The 19,339-nt window shown below is 41.4% G+C and overlaps 1 protein-coding gene across 9 annotated transcripts in view; it reads right to left on the bottom strand.

The window, feature by feature from the left end:
• The window catches only part of NEXN (nexilin F-actin binding protein), a 60,873-nt gene extending 41,855 nt beyond the window's left edge, over positions 1-19,018 (bottom strand). For 2 of the 9 annotated variants that reach the window (XM_055401315.2, XM_055401319.2), the window contains exon 1: positions 18,592-19,000. The gene's annotated coding sequence lies outside the window, so the exon portion shown is untranslated. Of the gene's footprint in view, positions 1-6,547; positions 6,684-18,591 lie in introns of all 9 variants that reach the window. The other 7 variants (XM_055401316.2, XM_088835422.1, XM_055401321.2 and 4 more) reach the window with 7 other exon arrangements.
• Between the last annotated feature and the right edge of the window lie 321 nt (positions 19,019-19,339).

Below are 19,339 nucleotides of genomic sequence, written 5' to 3'. Positions count from 1 at the left end.
TTTGTGTCCTGGGATCGAGGGGAATACCAACCAGCTTAGAAGCTTTGACTTCCTTGTGTAATCAACAGAGCCTTTAATCCAGTGATTTGAGAACCACAATTCCAAGCAGTAGAAATATGTCGGAAGCTGAAAAGACATGATTCATGGTATTCTCTACATTTAGTGAATTTGTAATCTTTAGCTGGCAACTAATAGCAGAATATGGTGCTAGATAAATTGAGAAACAGGTATTTGGCCCTATGAGAACATCACAGAGTGTTCATTTAAGTAGCTTATTTCCTTTTAAAGTGATACAGGCTAACAGTTATTCTCTTGACGTTAAGCAGAACACAGACTGAGGTTACGAAATTATTCCCAGGTACTGAATGAAATGCTGCTATCTCAGCTGGTTGTGGTTTAGAATTCATTTAGCAAATTCATTCATGTGGGATGAAGTCAGGGGCCGTTTGGGCTCTGATTTTTAAAGTGCCCAAGTCAGCAACATGCAAGCAGCACTCTGACTGCTGCAACTAATGACAATGAAGAATCCAGTAACAATATTCACATGTATGTTATTCTCTTGATTAAGGAAAACATGGATATATTCTATCATTCTGCTAAATTGCCAAAAGTACAAAAGACTTCTAAATTTTTATCTAACAGAACATTATTTAACAGTGTACTCCTAGGGTAACCAAATTCCCTTTTATTTGTTAGTGACTGAGAATTTTGATTTTATGAAAACTTTTTATTTTTTTTAATGCTGTTGTTGCTTAGTTGATAAGTAGTATCTGACTCTTTGTGACCCCATGGACTGTAGCCCGCCAGGATCCTCTGTCCATGTGATTTCCCAAGTCAGAACACTGGAGTGGGTTGCCATTTCCTTCTCCAGGGGCTCCTTCTGACCCAGGGGTCAAACCCACATCTGCATTGGCAGGCACTGGCAGTTGGACTCTACCGCTGAACCACCAGGGCTGCAGCCAGGTCTTAGTTGCAGAACACAGAATCTTTTATTTTTGTTGCAGCATGCAGGTTCTTTAGTTGAGGCATATAGGATCTAGTTCTCCGATCAGGAATCAAACTCAGGGCCCTTGCAGTGGGAATGTGGAGTCTTAGCCATTGGACCACTAAGGAAGTCCTATGAAAACTTTTAAAAGTATTTAGTTGACTCCAACAAAGTCATGAGAAGGACTCTATGAAGCATTTAAAAATTAGCTGAATGTCACACATTTTAGTGAATCTCAACACTAAACCATAAATCCATCAAGGAAATTCCTGTGAAAGGGAGTCGCAGACACTGAACTTTAGTCAAGGAATGGAGCCATAGTGCTAACTTGCAGCTGAAAATGTTTCAGTTTCCTTAAATCTTCTTTCTGTCTCCTCTCCATCCTCACTCTATAAGCCTGAAATACTCATGCCCTTCCTACCAGACAGCCACAGTCACCTTCATGCATGCTAAGTCACTTCAGTCATGTCAGACTCTTCGTGACCCCATGGACTGAATGGAGCCTGCCAGGCTCCTCTGCCCAAAGGATTCTACAGGCAAGAATACTGGAGTGGGTTGCCATTTCCTTCTCCAGGGGATCTTCCCCACCCAGCGATCAAACCCAAGTCTCATTATGTTTCCTGCATTGGCAGGCGGATTCTTTACCACTAATGCCACCTGGGAAGTAACCTTCAACCCTGACAAAACTACCTCCTTTTCTGTCAGCCAACTAGAGACCATGCTGTGGACTAAGTTGCTCAATATGTAAATGATCGTAATTATATGTGATAGAATGTGTGTTATAAAATTAAAATTTCAAAACAAATAACATGTACAGTTTCAATCTTGTCATAACATTCATAAACCTTCTCATACAAAAGCTTACAGATTTGTGTATTTTTTTAATTGGACAAAAGTTTCATACAAATATAATATGAAATCTTTCAAAATTTTCTCCTAGAACTTTTGATGCTTAAGGACCTTGGTAGAATTCAGAATTATAAATATATCCTAATGATAATATCTCACTTAATTGTTGATTTTTCAAATACATGGCAACAAAGATGGTGGGCATTCCCTGGTAGTCCAGTGGTTAGGACTCAGCACTTTCACTGCCAGGGGCCCAAGTTTGATCTCTGGTTGGGGAACTAACATTACATAAGCTGTGCAGTGTGTGTGGCCAGAAAAGCAAAAACAAAAGACAACGATGGTGGAAGAAATACTGGAATTAGAGTCTGAAAACTTCGATGAAGTCATTATTAGATGTATGGTCCTGGGAAAGCCAGTTAAATTCTGTGAACTTCCATTTTACATGTAAATTCGGCATAATGTTTTTCTCTTTATGAAGTGAAGTGAAAGTTACACAGCTGTGTCCAACTCTTTTTGACCCCATGGACTATGGAATTCTCCAGGCCAGAATACTGGAATAGGTAGCCTCTCCCTTCTCCAGGGGATCTTCCAAACCCAGGGATCAAACCCAGGTCTCCTGCATTGTGGGCAGATTCTTTACCAGCTGAACCATAAGGGAAGCACAAGATTACTGGAGTGGGTAGCCTATCCCTTCTCCAGAGGATCTTCCCAACCCAGGAATTGAACCTCAGTCTCCTGCATTGCAGGTGGGTTCTTTACCAACTGAGCTATCAGGGAAGCCCTTTTCTCTTTATGTGTGCATGCTAAGTCGCTTCAGTCATGTCTGACTCTGCAACACTGTGGACTGTAGCCCACCAGGCTCCTCTGTCTATGTGGATTCTCCAGGCAAGAACACTGGAGTCTGTTGCCTTGCTCTCCTCCAGGGGATCTTTCCAACCCAGGAATCCAACCTCATCTCTTATGTCTCCTACATTGGCATGCGGGTTCTTTACCACTAGCAAATAAAATGGACAGTTTCTACCTTCTGAACTTCACTGCTGCATCTGAGACTCTGCCACTTCTTTATTCTGAAATCCTTCTCACTTGGCTCATGATACCATTTCTCTCCCTGTCCCTTCATGTCTCTAACTATTCCTTCTCTTTTGAGGGTTTCTTTGCCTCTCTGCACTTCTTCAGTGTTGTTTGCCCCCATGTTTCATGCACTTGTATTTCAATGAGTTAATACACTTTGGTAGTTTACCTCTCTGGTCTCATCTTTCTCCATACTTCCCTCCCACTCTATCACATGTCCTGAAATACTGGCCCACCTGAGCCTTTCCACAGCTAGCTCCCTCAGCTTGATATTCTACTCATTCTCTTAGCTAACTCTTACTAATCCTTTAGTTCTGAAACTGTCACTTTTCTCCAGGAAGCCTTCCTTGACTCATGAGACTGGGTTAGGTGCTTCTCTAGTGTATGTTACAACAGCACTCTCATGCTTACCCTAATTATGGCATTCACCACAATATAAGGGCTTCCCAGGTGGCGCTAGTTGTAAAGAACCTGCCTGCCAATGCAGGAGACATAAGAGATACTGGTTCAATCCCTGGGTCAAGAAGATTCCCTGGAAGAGGAAATGGCATCCCACTCCAGTATTCTTGCTGGGACAACCCCATGGACAGAGGAGAGAGGTGGCTACAGTCCATGGAATTGCAAAGTCAGACATGACTTGAGCATTCTGGGCAGTGATAGAGGATGAGATAGTTGGATGGCATCACTGACTCAATGGCTTGAGTTTCAGCAAATTCTGGGAGATGGTGAAGGACAGGGAAGCATGGTGGGCTGCAGTCCATGGGATCATAAAGAGTGGGACACGACTTAGCAACTGAATAAACACAGCAACCATAATATGTGGTAAGCACTTTCTTGACCACCTCCTCTACCAGAAAGTGAGGTCTCTGAGAGTATAGACTGTATTTTATATACCATTGTATCCACAGTATTTAGCATGTGCTGATATATAGAAGATTTATATAATAATTGTTTACTGAATAAGTAAATCCTGCCAACTTCCAGAGGAAGCACTTTATATGCTGGGATATAATGTGTGACTCTCATTATAGTTAACATTATGTGGGACTACAATATAAATAGAACACACCATTCATTACACAAATATTTATTAAGCTTCTCTTATGTGCCAGGCACTCTGCCAGGTGTTGAGAAATGAAGCACTAAACAGACAGACACTCTCCCTATTCTCATGTTATTAATAGTCTCCTGGCCAAAACTCTGAAAAAAAGCCTTGGAACAGCATTTTTAATGGTCCAGCCCACTATGCTATCTGTAGACTCAGGTAAGATTCTAACATCAACCATACTTGACACAGAATTGAAGACAGCGGACACCATACCCCAGCCTTCCCACTAGATGTCTAAGGTCAGTGACTTCCATTCTCAGTCCACATTTTGCTCTTCTCTTACTTCCACCTGGACCTTCATCTGTACATTTGGTAAACTTTATGTTCCTTTTCTACAATACAGAGGATTAATTCCTTTATAGTGCCTAGTTCCCTGCCTGCTAATTAATAAGCTATAATTTAAAATAAATCCCCAAAGCCATCATGAAAAGGTTTTCCACATCCATGTAGTAACCATCAAAACTAAGAACTCTAAAAGATCCCATTCCTTTGACTCAATTCTTAATTCCCTTAATAAACTGTCTATACCACATTTTAAAATCTGGTATGAATATTTCCAAAGGATTTTCAAATTAATCTTTTGGAAACATATTCTCAAATTCCAAATATCCATTCAATCTTTGATCGTTTTATCATCTCCCACTTTCATGCTTTCTACATATATTATTAGTTAACATATAGATGAGTTTCACCTACTTGTCTATAAATTTATGTGGAATTTGCTGCTATATTTGTTGCTTTATAGCACAGAGCTCCCAGGCCCTTCTTCAACTTCACATAATCCTTACTAGAAATATTCATATTATATTTATTATTCATGTGGATCATTATCATTATGATTAATAAACTTACAAAATGAGAAGCTATAAAATTCAAAGTATTCACTTTAATAGTTTTCTCTCCTTCAGAATGCTGATAAACCTTTTTGAATTATTAAAACTTTTCAATTGGTACCAGAATCCAAAGTGATAAGGACACAAAGTTACCTCGGTTGCTATAGGAAAACTTATTAAACACAATTTCTTCAAAGTTCTTAACTGGCACATATAATCAGAATAATAATTTTAAGTACAGGTTACATATTGTAAAATAAATTTTCAAAAGCTCCAGAGTGGGACATGCTTGACGATCTAGTGGTTAAGACTCTGTGCTGCCAATGCAGGTGGCTCGGGGCTCGGGTTCGATCCCCAGTGGGGGAACAAGGATCCCATATGCTGTGCAGTCAAAAAAAATTCAGAGTAACTTCCAGCCCCAATTATTTTGATTTCTAAAAATGTAACAGCGTGCCATTCTTTCTACCTTCATTAGCTGGGCTACTACCTTCTCTACCGCTCTGTGCCCTTTAACTCTAGTCTATGACTCCAGCTCTGAGGATGTTAACTGCGTAAGACTAGACCTGAAATTCTTACCTGGGCTTATTAGGCCCTTTGCAGGTTCCCTTAGCCTCTCTGATTTACCTTGTCTTCTCCCATTCCTTCAACTGCCCACCTTGACAAATATATTCAGTGACTGTTTCTACCTCTGAGAGACTGATTTTCTCCCTGGAGTGCATATAGTACCTTAGTTCCCCACCAGGAAGGAACCCGTGCCTACTGCAGTAGAAGCTCAGAGTCCTACCCACCGGACTGCAGAGAATTCCCTCCAAGAAAATCCTTAAGCCACTTCCTTACCAGTGAAGTATTTTCCCAAACTAGCAATGGTGGTTTTCTGCCTTTCAGGCTAAGAATGGACTGTTTTGCTTTCAGTCTCTGATATCTCAAAATGTGCTTAGATTTTTCTAGATAATATCTAGATTTTCTGGTTTCTAGATAAATCTGGCATAAATTAAAAAATTTATATTAAACATATCATATATATTAGTCTAATCTATCTTCTTTATTTAACTTTTTATTATTTCAGGAATATAGTGAAAGCAATATAAGCAAGCCTCATATACCCACCACCAAGTTTCAACAAGTATTCGCTTCTTCCATTGTCTTCAACAATACAACCTATTTCATTTACTTTGTCCAATATCTACTTCAGCATAATGCACAATACTTTATAGATGCTTGAAATCCTAGTCCAGCTGCACTCGCCACATTGTAGGCACTATGCAGTGCATCCTCGTAACACCTCAGAATTATGCCCAGAATCAAACCCTGTAATTCCTGCCTTTGATTCTTTCTTGAGAAGACTTTAAAGTAACCACTCAAAGAAAACTGGTGAGTTCTCATTTGAGGAAGTCACTAATAAAATGAAGTTACATATATCAACAAAATGTAAGAATTTTTTAAAAGTTATAATAAATTAGAGGAAAGACCTGGTTTCTCTACATTATATAAAGGAGAAGAGTGGAAACTAACAACTGAATCCCTATTATGTGCCAAATACTAGGTGGTTTGCATGTTATTTCATAAATTTAGAGGTGATAAGTATGATAGAGTCAGAAATAAATGGGAAATGAAAAATTAGCTAAAATGAATAAATATGTACTTATTAATTAATTAAAAAACACTTATTAAACATCTTTATACAATGTGCTTCAAGCCAACCTTTTCACTCTCCTCTTTCACTTTCATCAAGAGGCTTTTGAGGTCCTCTTCACTTTCTGCCATAAGGGTGGTGTCATCTGCATATCTGAGGTTATTGATATTTCTCCCAGCAATCTTGATTCCAGCTTGTGTGATGCTGGGAAAGGTTGGGGGCGGGAGGAGAAGGGGACGACAGAGAATGAGATGGCTGGATGGCATCACCGACTCTGTAGACATGGGTTTGAGTGAACTCCGGGAGTTGGTGATGGACAGGGAGGCCTGGCGTGCTGTGATTCATGGGGTCGTGGAGAGTCGGACACGACTGAGCGACTGAACTGAACTGATACAATGTGCTAGACAATATAAGGCATTACATATACAAAAATGAATGTAGAATATTTCTTTTCAGGGAGCTCATAGACCACATGGAATGACAGACAATAACCAAGAAAATATAAAAGGGCCCAATGTATGGGCCTGCTATTGAGGAGCTCAGAAAGCTTGTGTTTATATAGATTGTATCTACAGATATCAATGTATTAAAAATTAAAAGAGAATTTTCAAATATATACTTGTCATGGGAAATAATAACAAACCTATTATACATCAACATACACACATTTTATGAAAAAAATGTATTTTCCAAAATAAAAATACTTAGGAGAATGACATTGTTTTACATGTTTGCACATCCCTTTAATATCTGGCTTAAAAACAGATAGCTATATTCTCATATCTACCTCTGTATTCAAACTATCGTGATACGTTGTTTTGACTGAAGTATGTAAAGAAAGCATGGCCTCATACAGACATGTAGTTATGAAAGAAAGGCCTCTGGGTCCTTGAAGGGTCTTGGGGACTCCCAAGGGTTCTGAAACCATATTCTGAGATTTGTTGAATTATAGGAAAAATATTCCAGCAAATACACCAGTTTTAATTCAAAAAAGAAAGTAGTTTGAGTGGGCACTCCCTGTCTGTATTCTAGAATACTAAATAAGGATTAGTTTAACAACTTAATTCTTACACTCAGTAACCTAAATACCAAGGGATTTTATATCTGGAGTCTCATAGACTTTTCTTAATCTAGTATTAAGTGACTTTTCTTGTCTGAGCAGGCAGATGTAAGGTCTTTATCCAACTTAAAGGAGCAACAGCAGCACAACATTGGGCTTCCCTGGTGGCTCAGAGGTTAAAGCGTCTGCCTCCAATGCGGGAGACCCGGGTTCAATCCCTGGCTTGGGAAGATCCCCTGGAGAAGGAAATGGTAACCCACTCCAGTATTCTTGCCTGGAGAATCCCATGGACGGAGAAGCCTGGTAGGCTACAGTCCACGGGGTCGCAAAGAGTCGGACACGACTGAGCGACGGAACGGAACAGTACTTTTCTAAATGTCTAAGATCTCAGGCAAGCCAGATGAATTGTTATCAAAAATAAGAGAAAACAATGACCTAAGGATAAGGTTGAACATGTGATTCATCAACAAATTTGGTCATAATAAAGGGATGATGAATAATAAAGGGATTTAATTCCAGGTGGCACTCGTGGTTAAGAATCTGCCTGCCAATGTAGGAGACACAAGAGACTCAGGTTCAATCCTGGGTTTGATCCCTGGGTTGGGAAGCTCCCCTGGAAAAGGAAAATGGCAACCCACTGTGGTATTCTTGCCTGAAAAATTCCATGGACAAGAAGAGCCTGGCGGGCTACAGTCCATGGGGTTGCAAAGAGTTGGACATGACTGAGTGACCAAGAACAGCACACAGAAGGGATTTAAGAATGCCAATTCAGCATATTAAGTGCTGATGTTAAATTAAGACAACTAAGTATCCATCATAAGGTTCTGAGGGAATATTGCAGTCTTACTGTAGCCTGTCTATGATTTATCAAAAATTCATTTTTTTCAAACTTGAAAGATTAGACCTGTATTTCTAACATAGTATTTTTGTGAGGAAAACCTACTATGTACCAGGAATTATGCCTTGGTGATGCTATACAAAACATATATGACAGCCTTTGAAATCAATTAGCTTTGTTAGGAAAAAAGATGGGACCACAACTAATTATAATACAAAGTAGTAAGCGTATATAATAGCAGGATATGTACAGACCTGTAGAAATATGGAAAAGTCATGGAAAAGATCATGGTGGGGTTAAGGAGGAGGTTGAGTTTAAGGCAGATTACACAGAGATAAATGGTGACATTTGATATAGACACTGAAGGATAAGAGGATTTCACAAAGTAGAAAGGAAAGTAAGGGCATCTAGGCAAAAGGAGCAACGTGATCAAAAACACTCATGCCTGACAGCCCTCTGGGGAGCTATGAGTTGTCCAGAGAATGTATGGTAAAACTAGAAAGATAGACTGGACACAGAATGGAAAGATTCCCGAATGCCAGACTAAGAAAAAGTTTAGATTTGATCCTACAGTCAGTGGGAGTCAGCAAACGATTTTTAAAGCAAACACGTGACTTAATGATACATGTATTCTAGAAAAGAGAAAGAGAGACTGATAGCAGTGCAGAAAACTGGAGTAAAATGAGGGAAGACTACAGGAAGAAAGACAAGTACAATGATCTTGGCAAGAAAAGATAAGGGCTTGAATTAAGATGGTAGCATCGCACTGGTCATAGCAAACACCTCTTCCAACAACACAAGAGAAGACTCTACACATGGACATCACCAGATGGTCAACACCGAAATCAGACTGATTATATTCTTTGCAACCAAAGATGGAGAAGCTCTATACAGTTAGCAAAAACAAGACCAGGAGCTGACTGTGGCTCAGATCATGAACTCCTTATTGCCAAATTCAGGCTTAAATTGAAGAAAGTAGGGAAAACCACTAGACCATTCAGATATGACCTCAATCAAATCCCTTATGATTATACAGTGGAAGTAAGAAATAGATTTAAGGGTCTAGATCTGATAGACAGAGTGCCTGATGAACTCTGGACGGAAGTTTGTGACATCGTACAGGAGACAGGGACCAAGACCATCCCCATGGAAAAGAAATGCAAACAACGAAAATGGCTGTCTGAGAGGCCTTACAAATAGCTGTGTAAAGAAGAGAAGCGAAAAGCAAAGGAGAAAAGGAGAGATATAAGCATCTGAATGCAGAGTTCCAAAGAATAGCAAGGAGAGATAAGAAAGCCTTCCTCAGCGATCAGTGCAAATAAATAGAGGGAAACAACAGAATATGAAAAACAAGAGATCTTTTCAAGAAAATTAGATATCAAGGGAACATTTCATGCAAAGATGGGCTCGATAAAGGACAGAAATGGTATGGACCTAACAGAAGCAGAAGATATTAAGAAGAGGTGGCAAGAATACACAGAAGAACTGTACATAAAAGATCTTCACGATGAAGATAATCATGATGGCGTGATCAACCTGGAGCCAGACATCTTGGAATGTGAAGTCAAGTAGGCCTTAGAGAGCATCACTATGAACAAAGCTAGTGGTGGTGATGGAATTCCAGTTGAGCTATTTCAAATCCTGAAAGATGATGCTGTGAAAGTGCTGCACTCAATATGCCAAAAATTTGGAAAACTCAGCAGTGGCCACAGGACTGGAAAAGGTCAATCTTCATTCCAATCCCAAAGAAACGCAATGCCAAAGAATGCTCAAACTACCGCACAATTGCACTCATCTCACACGCTAGTAAAGTCATGCTCAAAAGTCTCCAAGCAAGGCTTCAGCAGTATGTGAACCATGAACTTCCAGATGTTCAAGCAGGTTTTACAAAAGGCAGAGGCACCAGAGATCAAATTGCCAACATCCGCTGGATCATGGAGAAAGCAAGAGAGTTCCAGAAAAACATCTATTTCTGCTTCATTGACTATGCCAAAGCCTTTGACTGTGTGGATCACAATAAACTGTGGAACATTCTGAAAGAGATGGGAATACCAGACCACCTGACCTGCCTCTTGAGAAACCTGTATGCAGGTCAGGAAGCAACAGTTAGAACTGGACATGGAAAAACAGACTGGTTCCAAATCAGGAAAGGAGTATGTCAAGGTTGTATATTGTCACCCTGCTTATTTAACTTCTATGCAGAGTACATCATGAGGAACGCTGGGCTGGAGGAAGCACAAGCTGGAATCAAGACTGCTGGGAAAAATATCAATAACCTCAGATATGCAGATGACACTACCCTTATGGCAGAAAGCGAAGAGGAACTCAAAAGCCTCTTGATGAAAGTGAAAGAGGAGAGTGAAAAGGTTGGCTTGAAGCTCAACATTCAGAAAACAAAGATCATGGCATCTGGTCCCATCACTTCATGGGAAATAGATGGGGAAACAGTGGAAACAGTGTCAGACTTTGTTATTTTGGGCTCCAAAATCACTGCAGATGCTGATTGCAGCCATGAAATTAAAAGACACTTACTCCTTGGAAGGAAAGTTATGACCAACCTAGATAGCATATTAAAAAGCAGAGACATTACTTTGCCAACAAAGCTCCATCTAGTCAAGGCAATGGTTTTTCCCGTGGTCATGTATGGATGTGAGAGTTGGACTGTGAAGAAAGCTGATCGCCGAAAAATTGATGCTTTTGAACTGTGGTGCTGGAGAAGACTTGTGAGTCCCTTGGACTGCAAGGAGATCCAACCAGTCCATTCTAAAGATCAGTCCTGGGTGTTCTTTGGAAGGACTGATGCTGAAGCTGAAACTCCAATACTTTGGCCACTTCATGTGAAGAGTTGACTCACTGGAAAAGACCCTGATGCTGGAAGGGATTAGGGGCAGGAGGAGAAGGGGACGACAGAGGATGAGATGGCTGGATGGCATCACCAACTCGATGGACATGAGTTTGGGTAAACTCCGGGAGTTGGTGATGGACAGGGAGGCCTGGCGTGCTGTGATTCACGGGGTCTCAAAGAGTCCGACACGACTGAGTGACTGAAATGTGCTGAACTGAACTGAACTGATGTGCTTAGTTGCTCAGTCCTGTCTGACTCTTTGTGACTCTATGTACTGTAACCTGCATTGCAAGCAGATTCTTTACCTCTGAGCCACCAGGAAAGCCTGTATATATGTATGCATAAACAAATATACTGATGTTGGTATCAACTGGCATATCTATTAATGAGGTGGACTTCAGGAAGTTTTTGAAAATGACTTAATAGCCTAATAAAATGTGTTTCAAAAATATACTTTGCCTCTGTTAGAAAGTAATTTACAGGTTGAATATTAAGGTATAGAACTCAAACGTTGAAATAATATTAAGTCTCAAAGTAGAATATCATATTAAGTATAACAGATCATCTTAAAATATGCATGCTGATGTTCCCATTCTAAAATTTTACTGGACCACTGTTTGACCTCTAAATGTTCTAAATTTAGTTACTTTATTTGATTTTTATATGTGCAATTAAAATATTCAAGATAAAAAAAATATTCAAGATAGCAAATAATGCAGGACTTAAGAATTTTAAATCACAGCCCTCTATCATTTACAATAACTGTTTCATCGTGTTAAAGTATTATCTCCTTTCTCAAGGAGAACAGACTTGACAAGAAAGTGACCGCTTTAAATCTTCATTTCATTAAACTCAAGTAAATTGTTTATCTCAACTTTTAAGAAGGTTATAGACAGAACACTTACCTATATACTAGAAGTAAATGTTAAAACCCACCTCTTTATAGAAAAAACAACACTGTTTTCAGCTTCAAAAAATTTTTGAGCTTACATTTTTATCATTTTCTACTTGTACAAGAAATATAAACTTATGTAATCTTATTACATTTAATGAAGGTTGTAACCTTCTACTTTGAAAATTATATTATTAAACATTATAAACCTCATTACAGTTCAAAAATATGAAACTAGATCCTATTTTACCTACTTAAAATAGTTTTTTCCTCCTCCCAATACATAATTCCTCACTGATAATCAATGGTCTTTTTCTTTTGCTTTGGCTGTTTCTTTCATTTTGTTTTTTAGTTTTTAATTTATTTTTTTTAATTGAAGTACAGTTGATTTACAATGTTGTGCCAATCTCTGCTGTATAGCATAGTGACTCAGTTATACACATTTACACATTTTTAAATATTCTTTCCCATTATGATTTATCATAGGATATTCAGCACAGTTCCCTGTGGTATACATTAGGACCTTGCTGCTTATCCATTCTAAATGTAATAGTTTGCATCTACCAACTCCAAACTCCCAGTCCTTCCCTCTCCCTACCCACCTCTCCCTTGGCAACCGCAAGTCTGTTTCTATGTCTGTGAATCCATTTCTGTTTTGTAGATAGGTTCATTTGTGCCATATTTTAGATTCCACATATAAGTGATATCATATGACATTTGTCTGTCTCTTTCTGACTTAGTAAGATAATCTCTGGTTGCAGTCATACCAAGAATCTTATTTTCAACCTGCCTCGTCATTCTTCCATATTAATATATAATACTTTGCACTCACATGACTGTGTGGAATGTTTCTCAAAGCGCGTTCATCATACTCTGAGTCCCTGAAGGGAAAAACTGTGCTCTACTCCATTTTTTATCTTTAGTGTCTCACATAGCAACTAGGACACAGTACAAAGTCAGTTCACATTTGAGCTAGCGGATGAATAACTAAGAGATACCAGAAAACTGTCTGATCCAAAATGAGCCCAAATGAAACTTTTGTATGATATCTCTAAAAGGAAAGCTGATCATGAGGATGCGTGAATGAACGAACAAACAAACAAAACTGTAGAAAGTAAAACTAAACGGAGTCAGTTTACATTAAGCTAGCTATCATGAAAAACCAGATGTGGGATTCCCAAGCAAATGGTTGCAGTGATTTCTGGAACAGACTGGAATTCCTCAACCCTCTTCAAGTGGAAGATGGCCTTTCAATGAGGGACACAATTGGGAATGGAAAGACCCAGGCCTCTGGCTCCAAACAAGTGGGTAGGGCAGTGCAATAGAAGAATAGCAGTAAACTTCACTTTATGACCAATGTGTAAGGGTTGCTAAAACTCTCCTAAAGACTTCTAAGATGGGGAAGAAGTAGGATTATTTAGAGTTACTAGGAAAGAGTTATTTCCCAGAAGTATCTCCCCTATACTTTCTACAATGCCATCAGTCAACATATTTTGTTTTAGTTCTCAATACATGGTTCCTTTCAGTTCAGCTGACACTAGCAATTAGTGTCAATGACAGTTAACCTCTCCTTCCCAGCTCCATGATTACATTATTTAAGAGAAGGATGCTAATCAAAATATATCTATAGCATTTAAAGTCCAGCTTCCTAATGCCAAGTCCAGCAGACTTTCCATCATATCATTGCTTCAGACTTGCCCTAATACTTAGATCAGGGCCCTGCATATTCAAGTGTCTATGGTCAGGTAATGTAAGTTAATGTTATGCAATATAATTGACAAGTAATGTATATCAGTGATAACTGGTTATCAAACAATAGGGGATGGTGAAGACTGTTAAGAGGAGTGTGTTGTGTGCCCTGTCTGAGAAGGGAGTCACTACTTAGTTTCAGAGTAGCCCTGCTATGCAGAAATGTGGACCAGTTTTGCCAAGACCTTTCATTTTTTCAAGAGAGGCTGAAAATCCATATTTCAATATAAAATGTACAATTTTGAAACATGCCTGTGGCTAAAAGTGGCTTTTTGGCTCCCAATTTGTAGACCCTGATCTAAATAAACAAGCAGCATTGAGAAAATACAAAGAGACGGGCGGCGGGGGGGGGGGGGGGGGGGGCGGTGCTGTTTTGGCTAGAAGGAGGGAGGCAGAGTGAAAAGGAAGGAAATGGCAGGAAACAGGGCCAGAAAGAAAGGCAAAGTCAAATTTCACCGACCTCAAATGGGTCCAGGCATCAAGAAGTTATGGTTTCTCAAGTATCTACTTAAGTCATTAAAGCCTAAATGTCCATTGTGTTAATCACATGCCTGAATTTCCAAAGTAGCAACATTTTGATTCATCCGTCTTGTTAAGTGTGCTGATAGGGTCATCCCTTGAAAACCAGACCCAGGGGCCAGGTTTGGGCCAGGAGGCTCTTGCCAACCAGCCTTGGAGAGACATTGCCCGCCTCCTCCACTGCCTTGCAGGGTGTAGCAACATCAGACTAGGAATCAGGACAGTAAATCCCAGGGTTTGGGTAAGGGGCTGTATGGTGATAACTCTGTTGGTTTACACTTCGTAACAGAAGCCCATATAATCTAAAATCAAACTGGCTGTATCAAGACAAAAAAATTTTTTTCACCAACCTCAAAACCTGGCCTAGGGACCCCCCCGCCAAACTGTCTTCTAATCGGAGAACAAAAAGGAAGAGATGACCCAAAAAAAGAAAAAGAACCAACTGTTGAACACTTACTAGGTGGCAGATACTGCATCAATGCTTTCACATAGGTACTTCCACTGAGATATGGCATTGTGAGGTAAAAAAACTCCTATTTGTGGGGAAAAGAGGGAACTATATCAAAGTACTAACAGTTTATGTGTCAGATGATAAGAGCTCCCTTTTCGGTTCCCCACAATTTTTAACCATAAATATAAAATAGTTGTATTAATTTTCTAATAAAAAAATTTGAAAGTTAAATAGCTGGATTTCTGGGTAAGAATTCATCCGTCCTACCATATTGAAAGTATATTAGCATGCAATGTGAAGGATGTGCTCAGTCATATCTGACTCTTTGCAACACTTTGGACTGTAGTCCTACAGGTTCCTCCATGCATGGGATTTTTCAGGCAAGAATACTAGACTGGATTGCCATTTCCTCCTCCAAAGGATCTTCCCGACCCAGGGATTGAACCTGCGTCCCCTGTATTTCCTGCATTGCAGATGGATTTTTTACCTGCTGAGTCATCTGGGAAGACCCATACTATCATAGTCAAGCCAAACCATGCACTGAGTATTTAAACAGATGAAGAAAATATAACAACTTCAAGTGTGTATAAATATGTAATCTTGATAAATGATAAAACCAGAAGGAAGAGAACATAAAAGAAACCATACAGGTGATGTAGACCACACATAGTTTAAATAAGAACAGAAATATGTGAAATTACTAAGAATGGTATAGGTCATTTTCCCTCTTAATTATAAAGTCGACTACTAAGATGTTTTATGTGTCTGGCCAGCGTAACATAAAATGCACAGAGTCCTCTTTTCTATAAAAATATCCAGACATCTGCCCATCTGTTACATACTTTTCTACATTTACTATAATACATTGTTTTCTTTCTTTTAGGCATATATTTTTACTTAAACAAAATTTTTATTTGCTTTTGCGTGTGTGTGTGTGTGTGTGTGAGCACTCAGTCATGTCTGACTCTTTGTGATCCCATAGACTGTAGCCTGCCAGGCTCCTCTGTCCATGAAATTTTCCAGGTAAGAATACTGGAGTGGGTTGCCATTTCCTTCTCCAGGGGATCTTCCCCAGCTAGGGATCAAACCTACATCTCTTGTGTCTCCTGCACTGCAGGAGGATTCTTTAGTGTTGAGCCACCAGTGTGAAAGTGAAAGTTGCTCAGTTGAGTTCGACTCTTTGGGACCCCATGGACTATACAGTCCATGGAATTATCCAGGCCAGAATACTGGAGTGGGAAGCCCTTCCCTTCTCCAGGGGATCTTCCCGACCCAGGGGTCGAACCCATGTCTTCTGCACTGCAGGCAGATTGTTTACCAGCTGAGCCAAGGGGGAAGCCCTTATTTTCCTTAATGAGTTTCAGCAATAACAGCAGGGGTTTTTCCCCCCTAAATGAAATAGTATCTCATTTCAGGCCATTTGGGTTCTAAGCAATCTAAATTCCCAATTATGTGTGCCTGTGCTCAGTCATGTCCGACTCTTGGCGACCCCATAGACTGCAGCCCACCAGGCTCCTCTGTCCATGAAAGTTTCCAGGCAAGAATACTGGAGTGGGTTGTCATTTCCTACTCCAGGGGATCTTCTCCATCCAGGGATCAAATCCATATCTCTTGCCTCTCCTGTGCTACAGGCAGATTCTTTCCCGCTGAACCACCAGGGAAGCTCTTAAATTGCCAATTAATCTCACCCAAATATACATACCCAGTTTTTATTCTGTTCACAAGTGAAACCCTAACCCAAATACCTCAAATGTAATTTCAGGGGAAAAATACTGTTCAAAAACCTAGATAATGCATTCCTTGGTTGATGCTAAATATAGTCATCTCAAGATGACATACATTTTGACAATGATCAGTCTTACATATCAAATTTTCAAAAATAGCACAGATTCCATTTTCAGGTGAGCAGGAAAAAATTGCTATTCTCTACATTTTAGTTTAAAATGGATTTAAAAGTGTGACTCTTTCATGAAAATGGAATTACATCAAAACTGTATTAAAGTAAACTGGATTTTAAAGAATCTTGTGGTTTTTACTTTGGGCTCTTTAAGGGAATCACTGCAGATAAAATACAGAATTGCCACATTTTTCTTTAAAATATTCCAGTTAAAATACAAAATATTTTTTAAAATAGGGGGCTAATAGCTGTGAGAATCTTAATTAACTACATTAAATAACGAAAGTTCATTTATACTAAGTGTGTGTGTGTGCTCAGTCCTGTCAGACTCTTTGGGACTCCATGTAGTCCTGCCAGGCTCCTCACTTCATGGGATTCTTCAGGGAGGAATACTGGAGTGGGTTGCCATGCCCTCCTCCAGAAGATCTTCCCCACTCAGGGATCGAACCTGAGTTTTCTGCCTCTCCTGCATTGGCAGGGGGGCTCTTTACCACTGAGCCACTTGGCAAGCCTTATTACTAAATATACCTCCTCAAAAAACCAAACCAAAACAAAACAAACCTTGTCCGTCAATTTAATTAATTATTCACCTTTCCACCCTACTGGACTTCAAAACTGAAAAGAATTTCAGAGACTTATGTGTATTCTGCATTTTCTTACGGCAGAAATTTAAACTGTAAAAGTATTATCAAGGGAAAAGTAACGCAATTCATTCAATGACTGACGGGTGACTAAGATGGTATAAATACTTAAGTTGACTTAATCACGCTACCCAACACATAGTTATGCTGTGACTCGAAGACCCGTGGGCCCACACATGAATTCATTAACAAAATTTAGCTGGTGAATGATGCTCCAGTTGCTTCGCTCATGGAACTGATTTCTTTCTTATTGTGGCTTATTTCTTTTCTCTACCTGTCTCCTACCCAAGGACAGACATTTTGTTAGGACATATCCTTATGCTATTTTTATCTTGTTCTCCTTCTGTCCTCTCTCTCTCTTCCCCCCACCCCGCTTTCCAACTCTTTGTTCACATTCTGGAGCTTAAATAAATATGAAATGAAGACCTTGAAGCCATCAACGAACCTCTGAACTTGGCTATTTTCTTTACAAAAGCCATTAACATTTTTTTTTTTTTTTTTTTTTTTAGCATTTGTAGAGCGTTTCACAGTTTACAAACACAGCTGGAATGGCTCGGCGTTTTTAAAGAGGATCTAGTCAAGGGAGGTCTCGAGAGGCGATTCCATCACTCATTCCAAGTTCAGCTCTAGCTGCACAACTCCCAACATCCAACCTCAGACAGAATCGCGGAAAACTAGTTTGGAGGGAGGGGGCAGACGACAGGTAGTTAAATCACATCTCACTCCCCAGCCTCCCCCGGGGACAGATGGGGAATGATTTCTCCTAAAAACAGCAGGCAGTGCCGGCGGACAAGGAGACAGCGCCGGGGGCACGTGGTGGGGGAGGACGCGGTACTTTACCTGCCGGGCCCACTGGGACCGAGCAGGGGGTCGGGAGCCCGCTCCACTTGCAGAGGATCACTGCCTGCGGGACGCAGAAAGCTCCCGAAACTGTACACATTGGGCGCAAGCTGAGCTGAAGCTGCGGAGCTGCGCAGGGATGTCGCGGCCAGAATCTGCCCAAGGCCGGTGACCGCGGAGAGACGGCCAGGCCGCCCCGGCCCGCCCCGCGCCGCGCGGAGCCCGGGGATGCGGCTCCAAAGGCCGGTTCGCTCGCGCCGGGGATCAGCGCATCCACCCGGCTGGATGGACCCCGGCCCGGAGCCCCCGCCAATCGCCCAAGGGGAGCCGACGGCTCGATCTCGGCCGCCCCAGTCCCACGTCCCCCCGACTCCTCTCACCCGCCTCAAGCCGGCAACACGCGAAGGTCCGGGGTGCGCGCGGGGAGGCTGTGCGCGTCGGGCGCCGGGGTGAGGGCAGGGCTCCGGGTGCTCCGGCCGCCGCTTCAGCCGCTGCGTTCTCTCTGGCCGCCGCCGCCGCCGCCCGCTCCAGCAGCAAGTTTCCATAAAAGTCCTGGTGCGCAGCCTGTTCCCGCATTCCAGGCGGGCCCAGCGCCGGCTGCAGCTGTTCCAAAACACGAGGCCAGTTCCCCCAACCCCCGCCTCCGCCGTATCGCCCGGAGAGGGGTGGAGAGTCGAGAAGGAAGGCGGGCGCGGGGGGCGGTGGCTGCCAACTTTCCGCCGGGACCTGCCGGTCGTCCGGCTCTGGATCCCAGAGCTGACCCCCTCGCCTCGGGTCCGCCTCCGCGTCCCGGCGGGCTCTGGGGAAAGAGGCTGCCTCCCCAGTGAGGAACGGGAGCTACTGGAGTGGGATTTGGGAACAGGCTGAGGCCGCCTTCCCTCTACCCACTAACGGTTTGCGCTAGGGCCTGCTTCTCAGCTGAGCTATCGGTTCTGGGTTCTAAGTAGCCAAACCACCACCTCATCTTCATCCAAAGCGTCGCCCCTCGGCCAACTTTCCTTTTACTGTGAGAGCAGAGAGCAGCAGACCGGGGACCACTTCATCTGTCTGTTGCTCTCCTTCTCTTGGTTCTCCTCTTTCACTCTCAACAGAATGGGTGATAGAGAAAAGTGGATGAAAGACAGGATG

Source organism: Moschus berezovskii, chromosome 4 (assembly GCF_049115385.1).
Source record: "Moschus berezovskii isolate FMDL1 chromosome 4, NW_MosBer_1.0, whole genome shotgun sequence".
Lineage (NCBI taxonomy): Eukaryota > Metazoa > Chordata > Mammalia > Artiodactyla > Moschidae > Moschus > Moschus berezovskii.
This window is presented reverse-complemented; position numbering and strand designations above follow the sequence as displayed.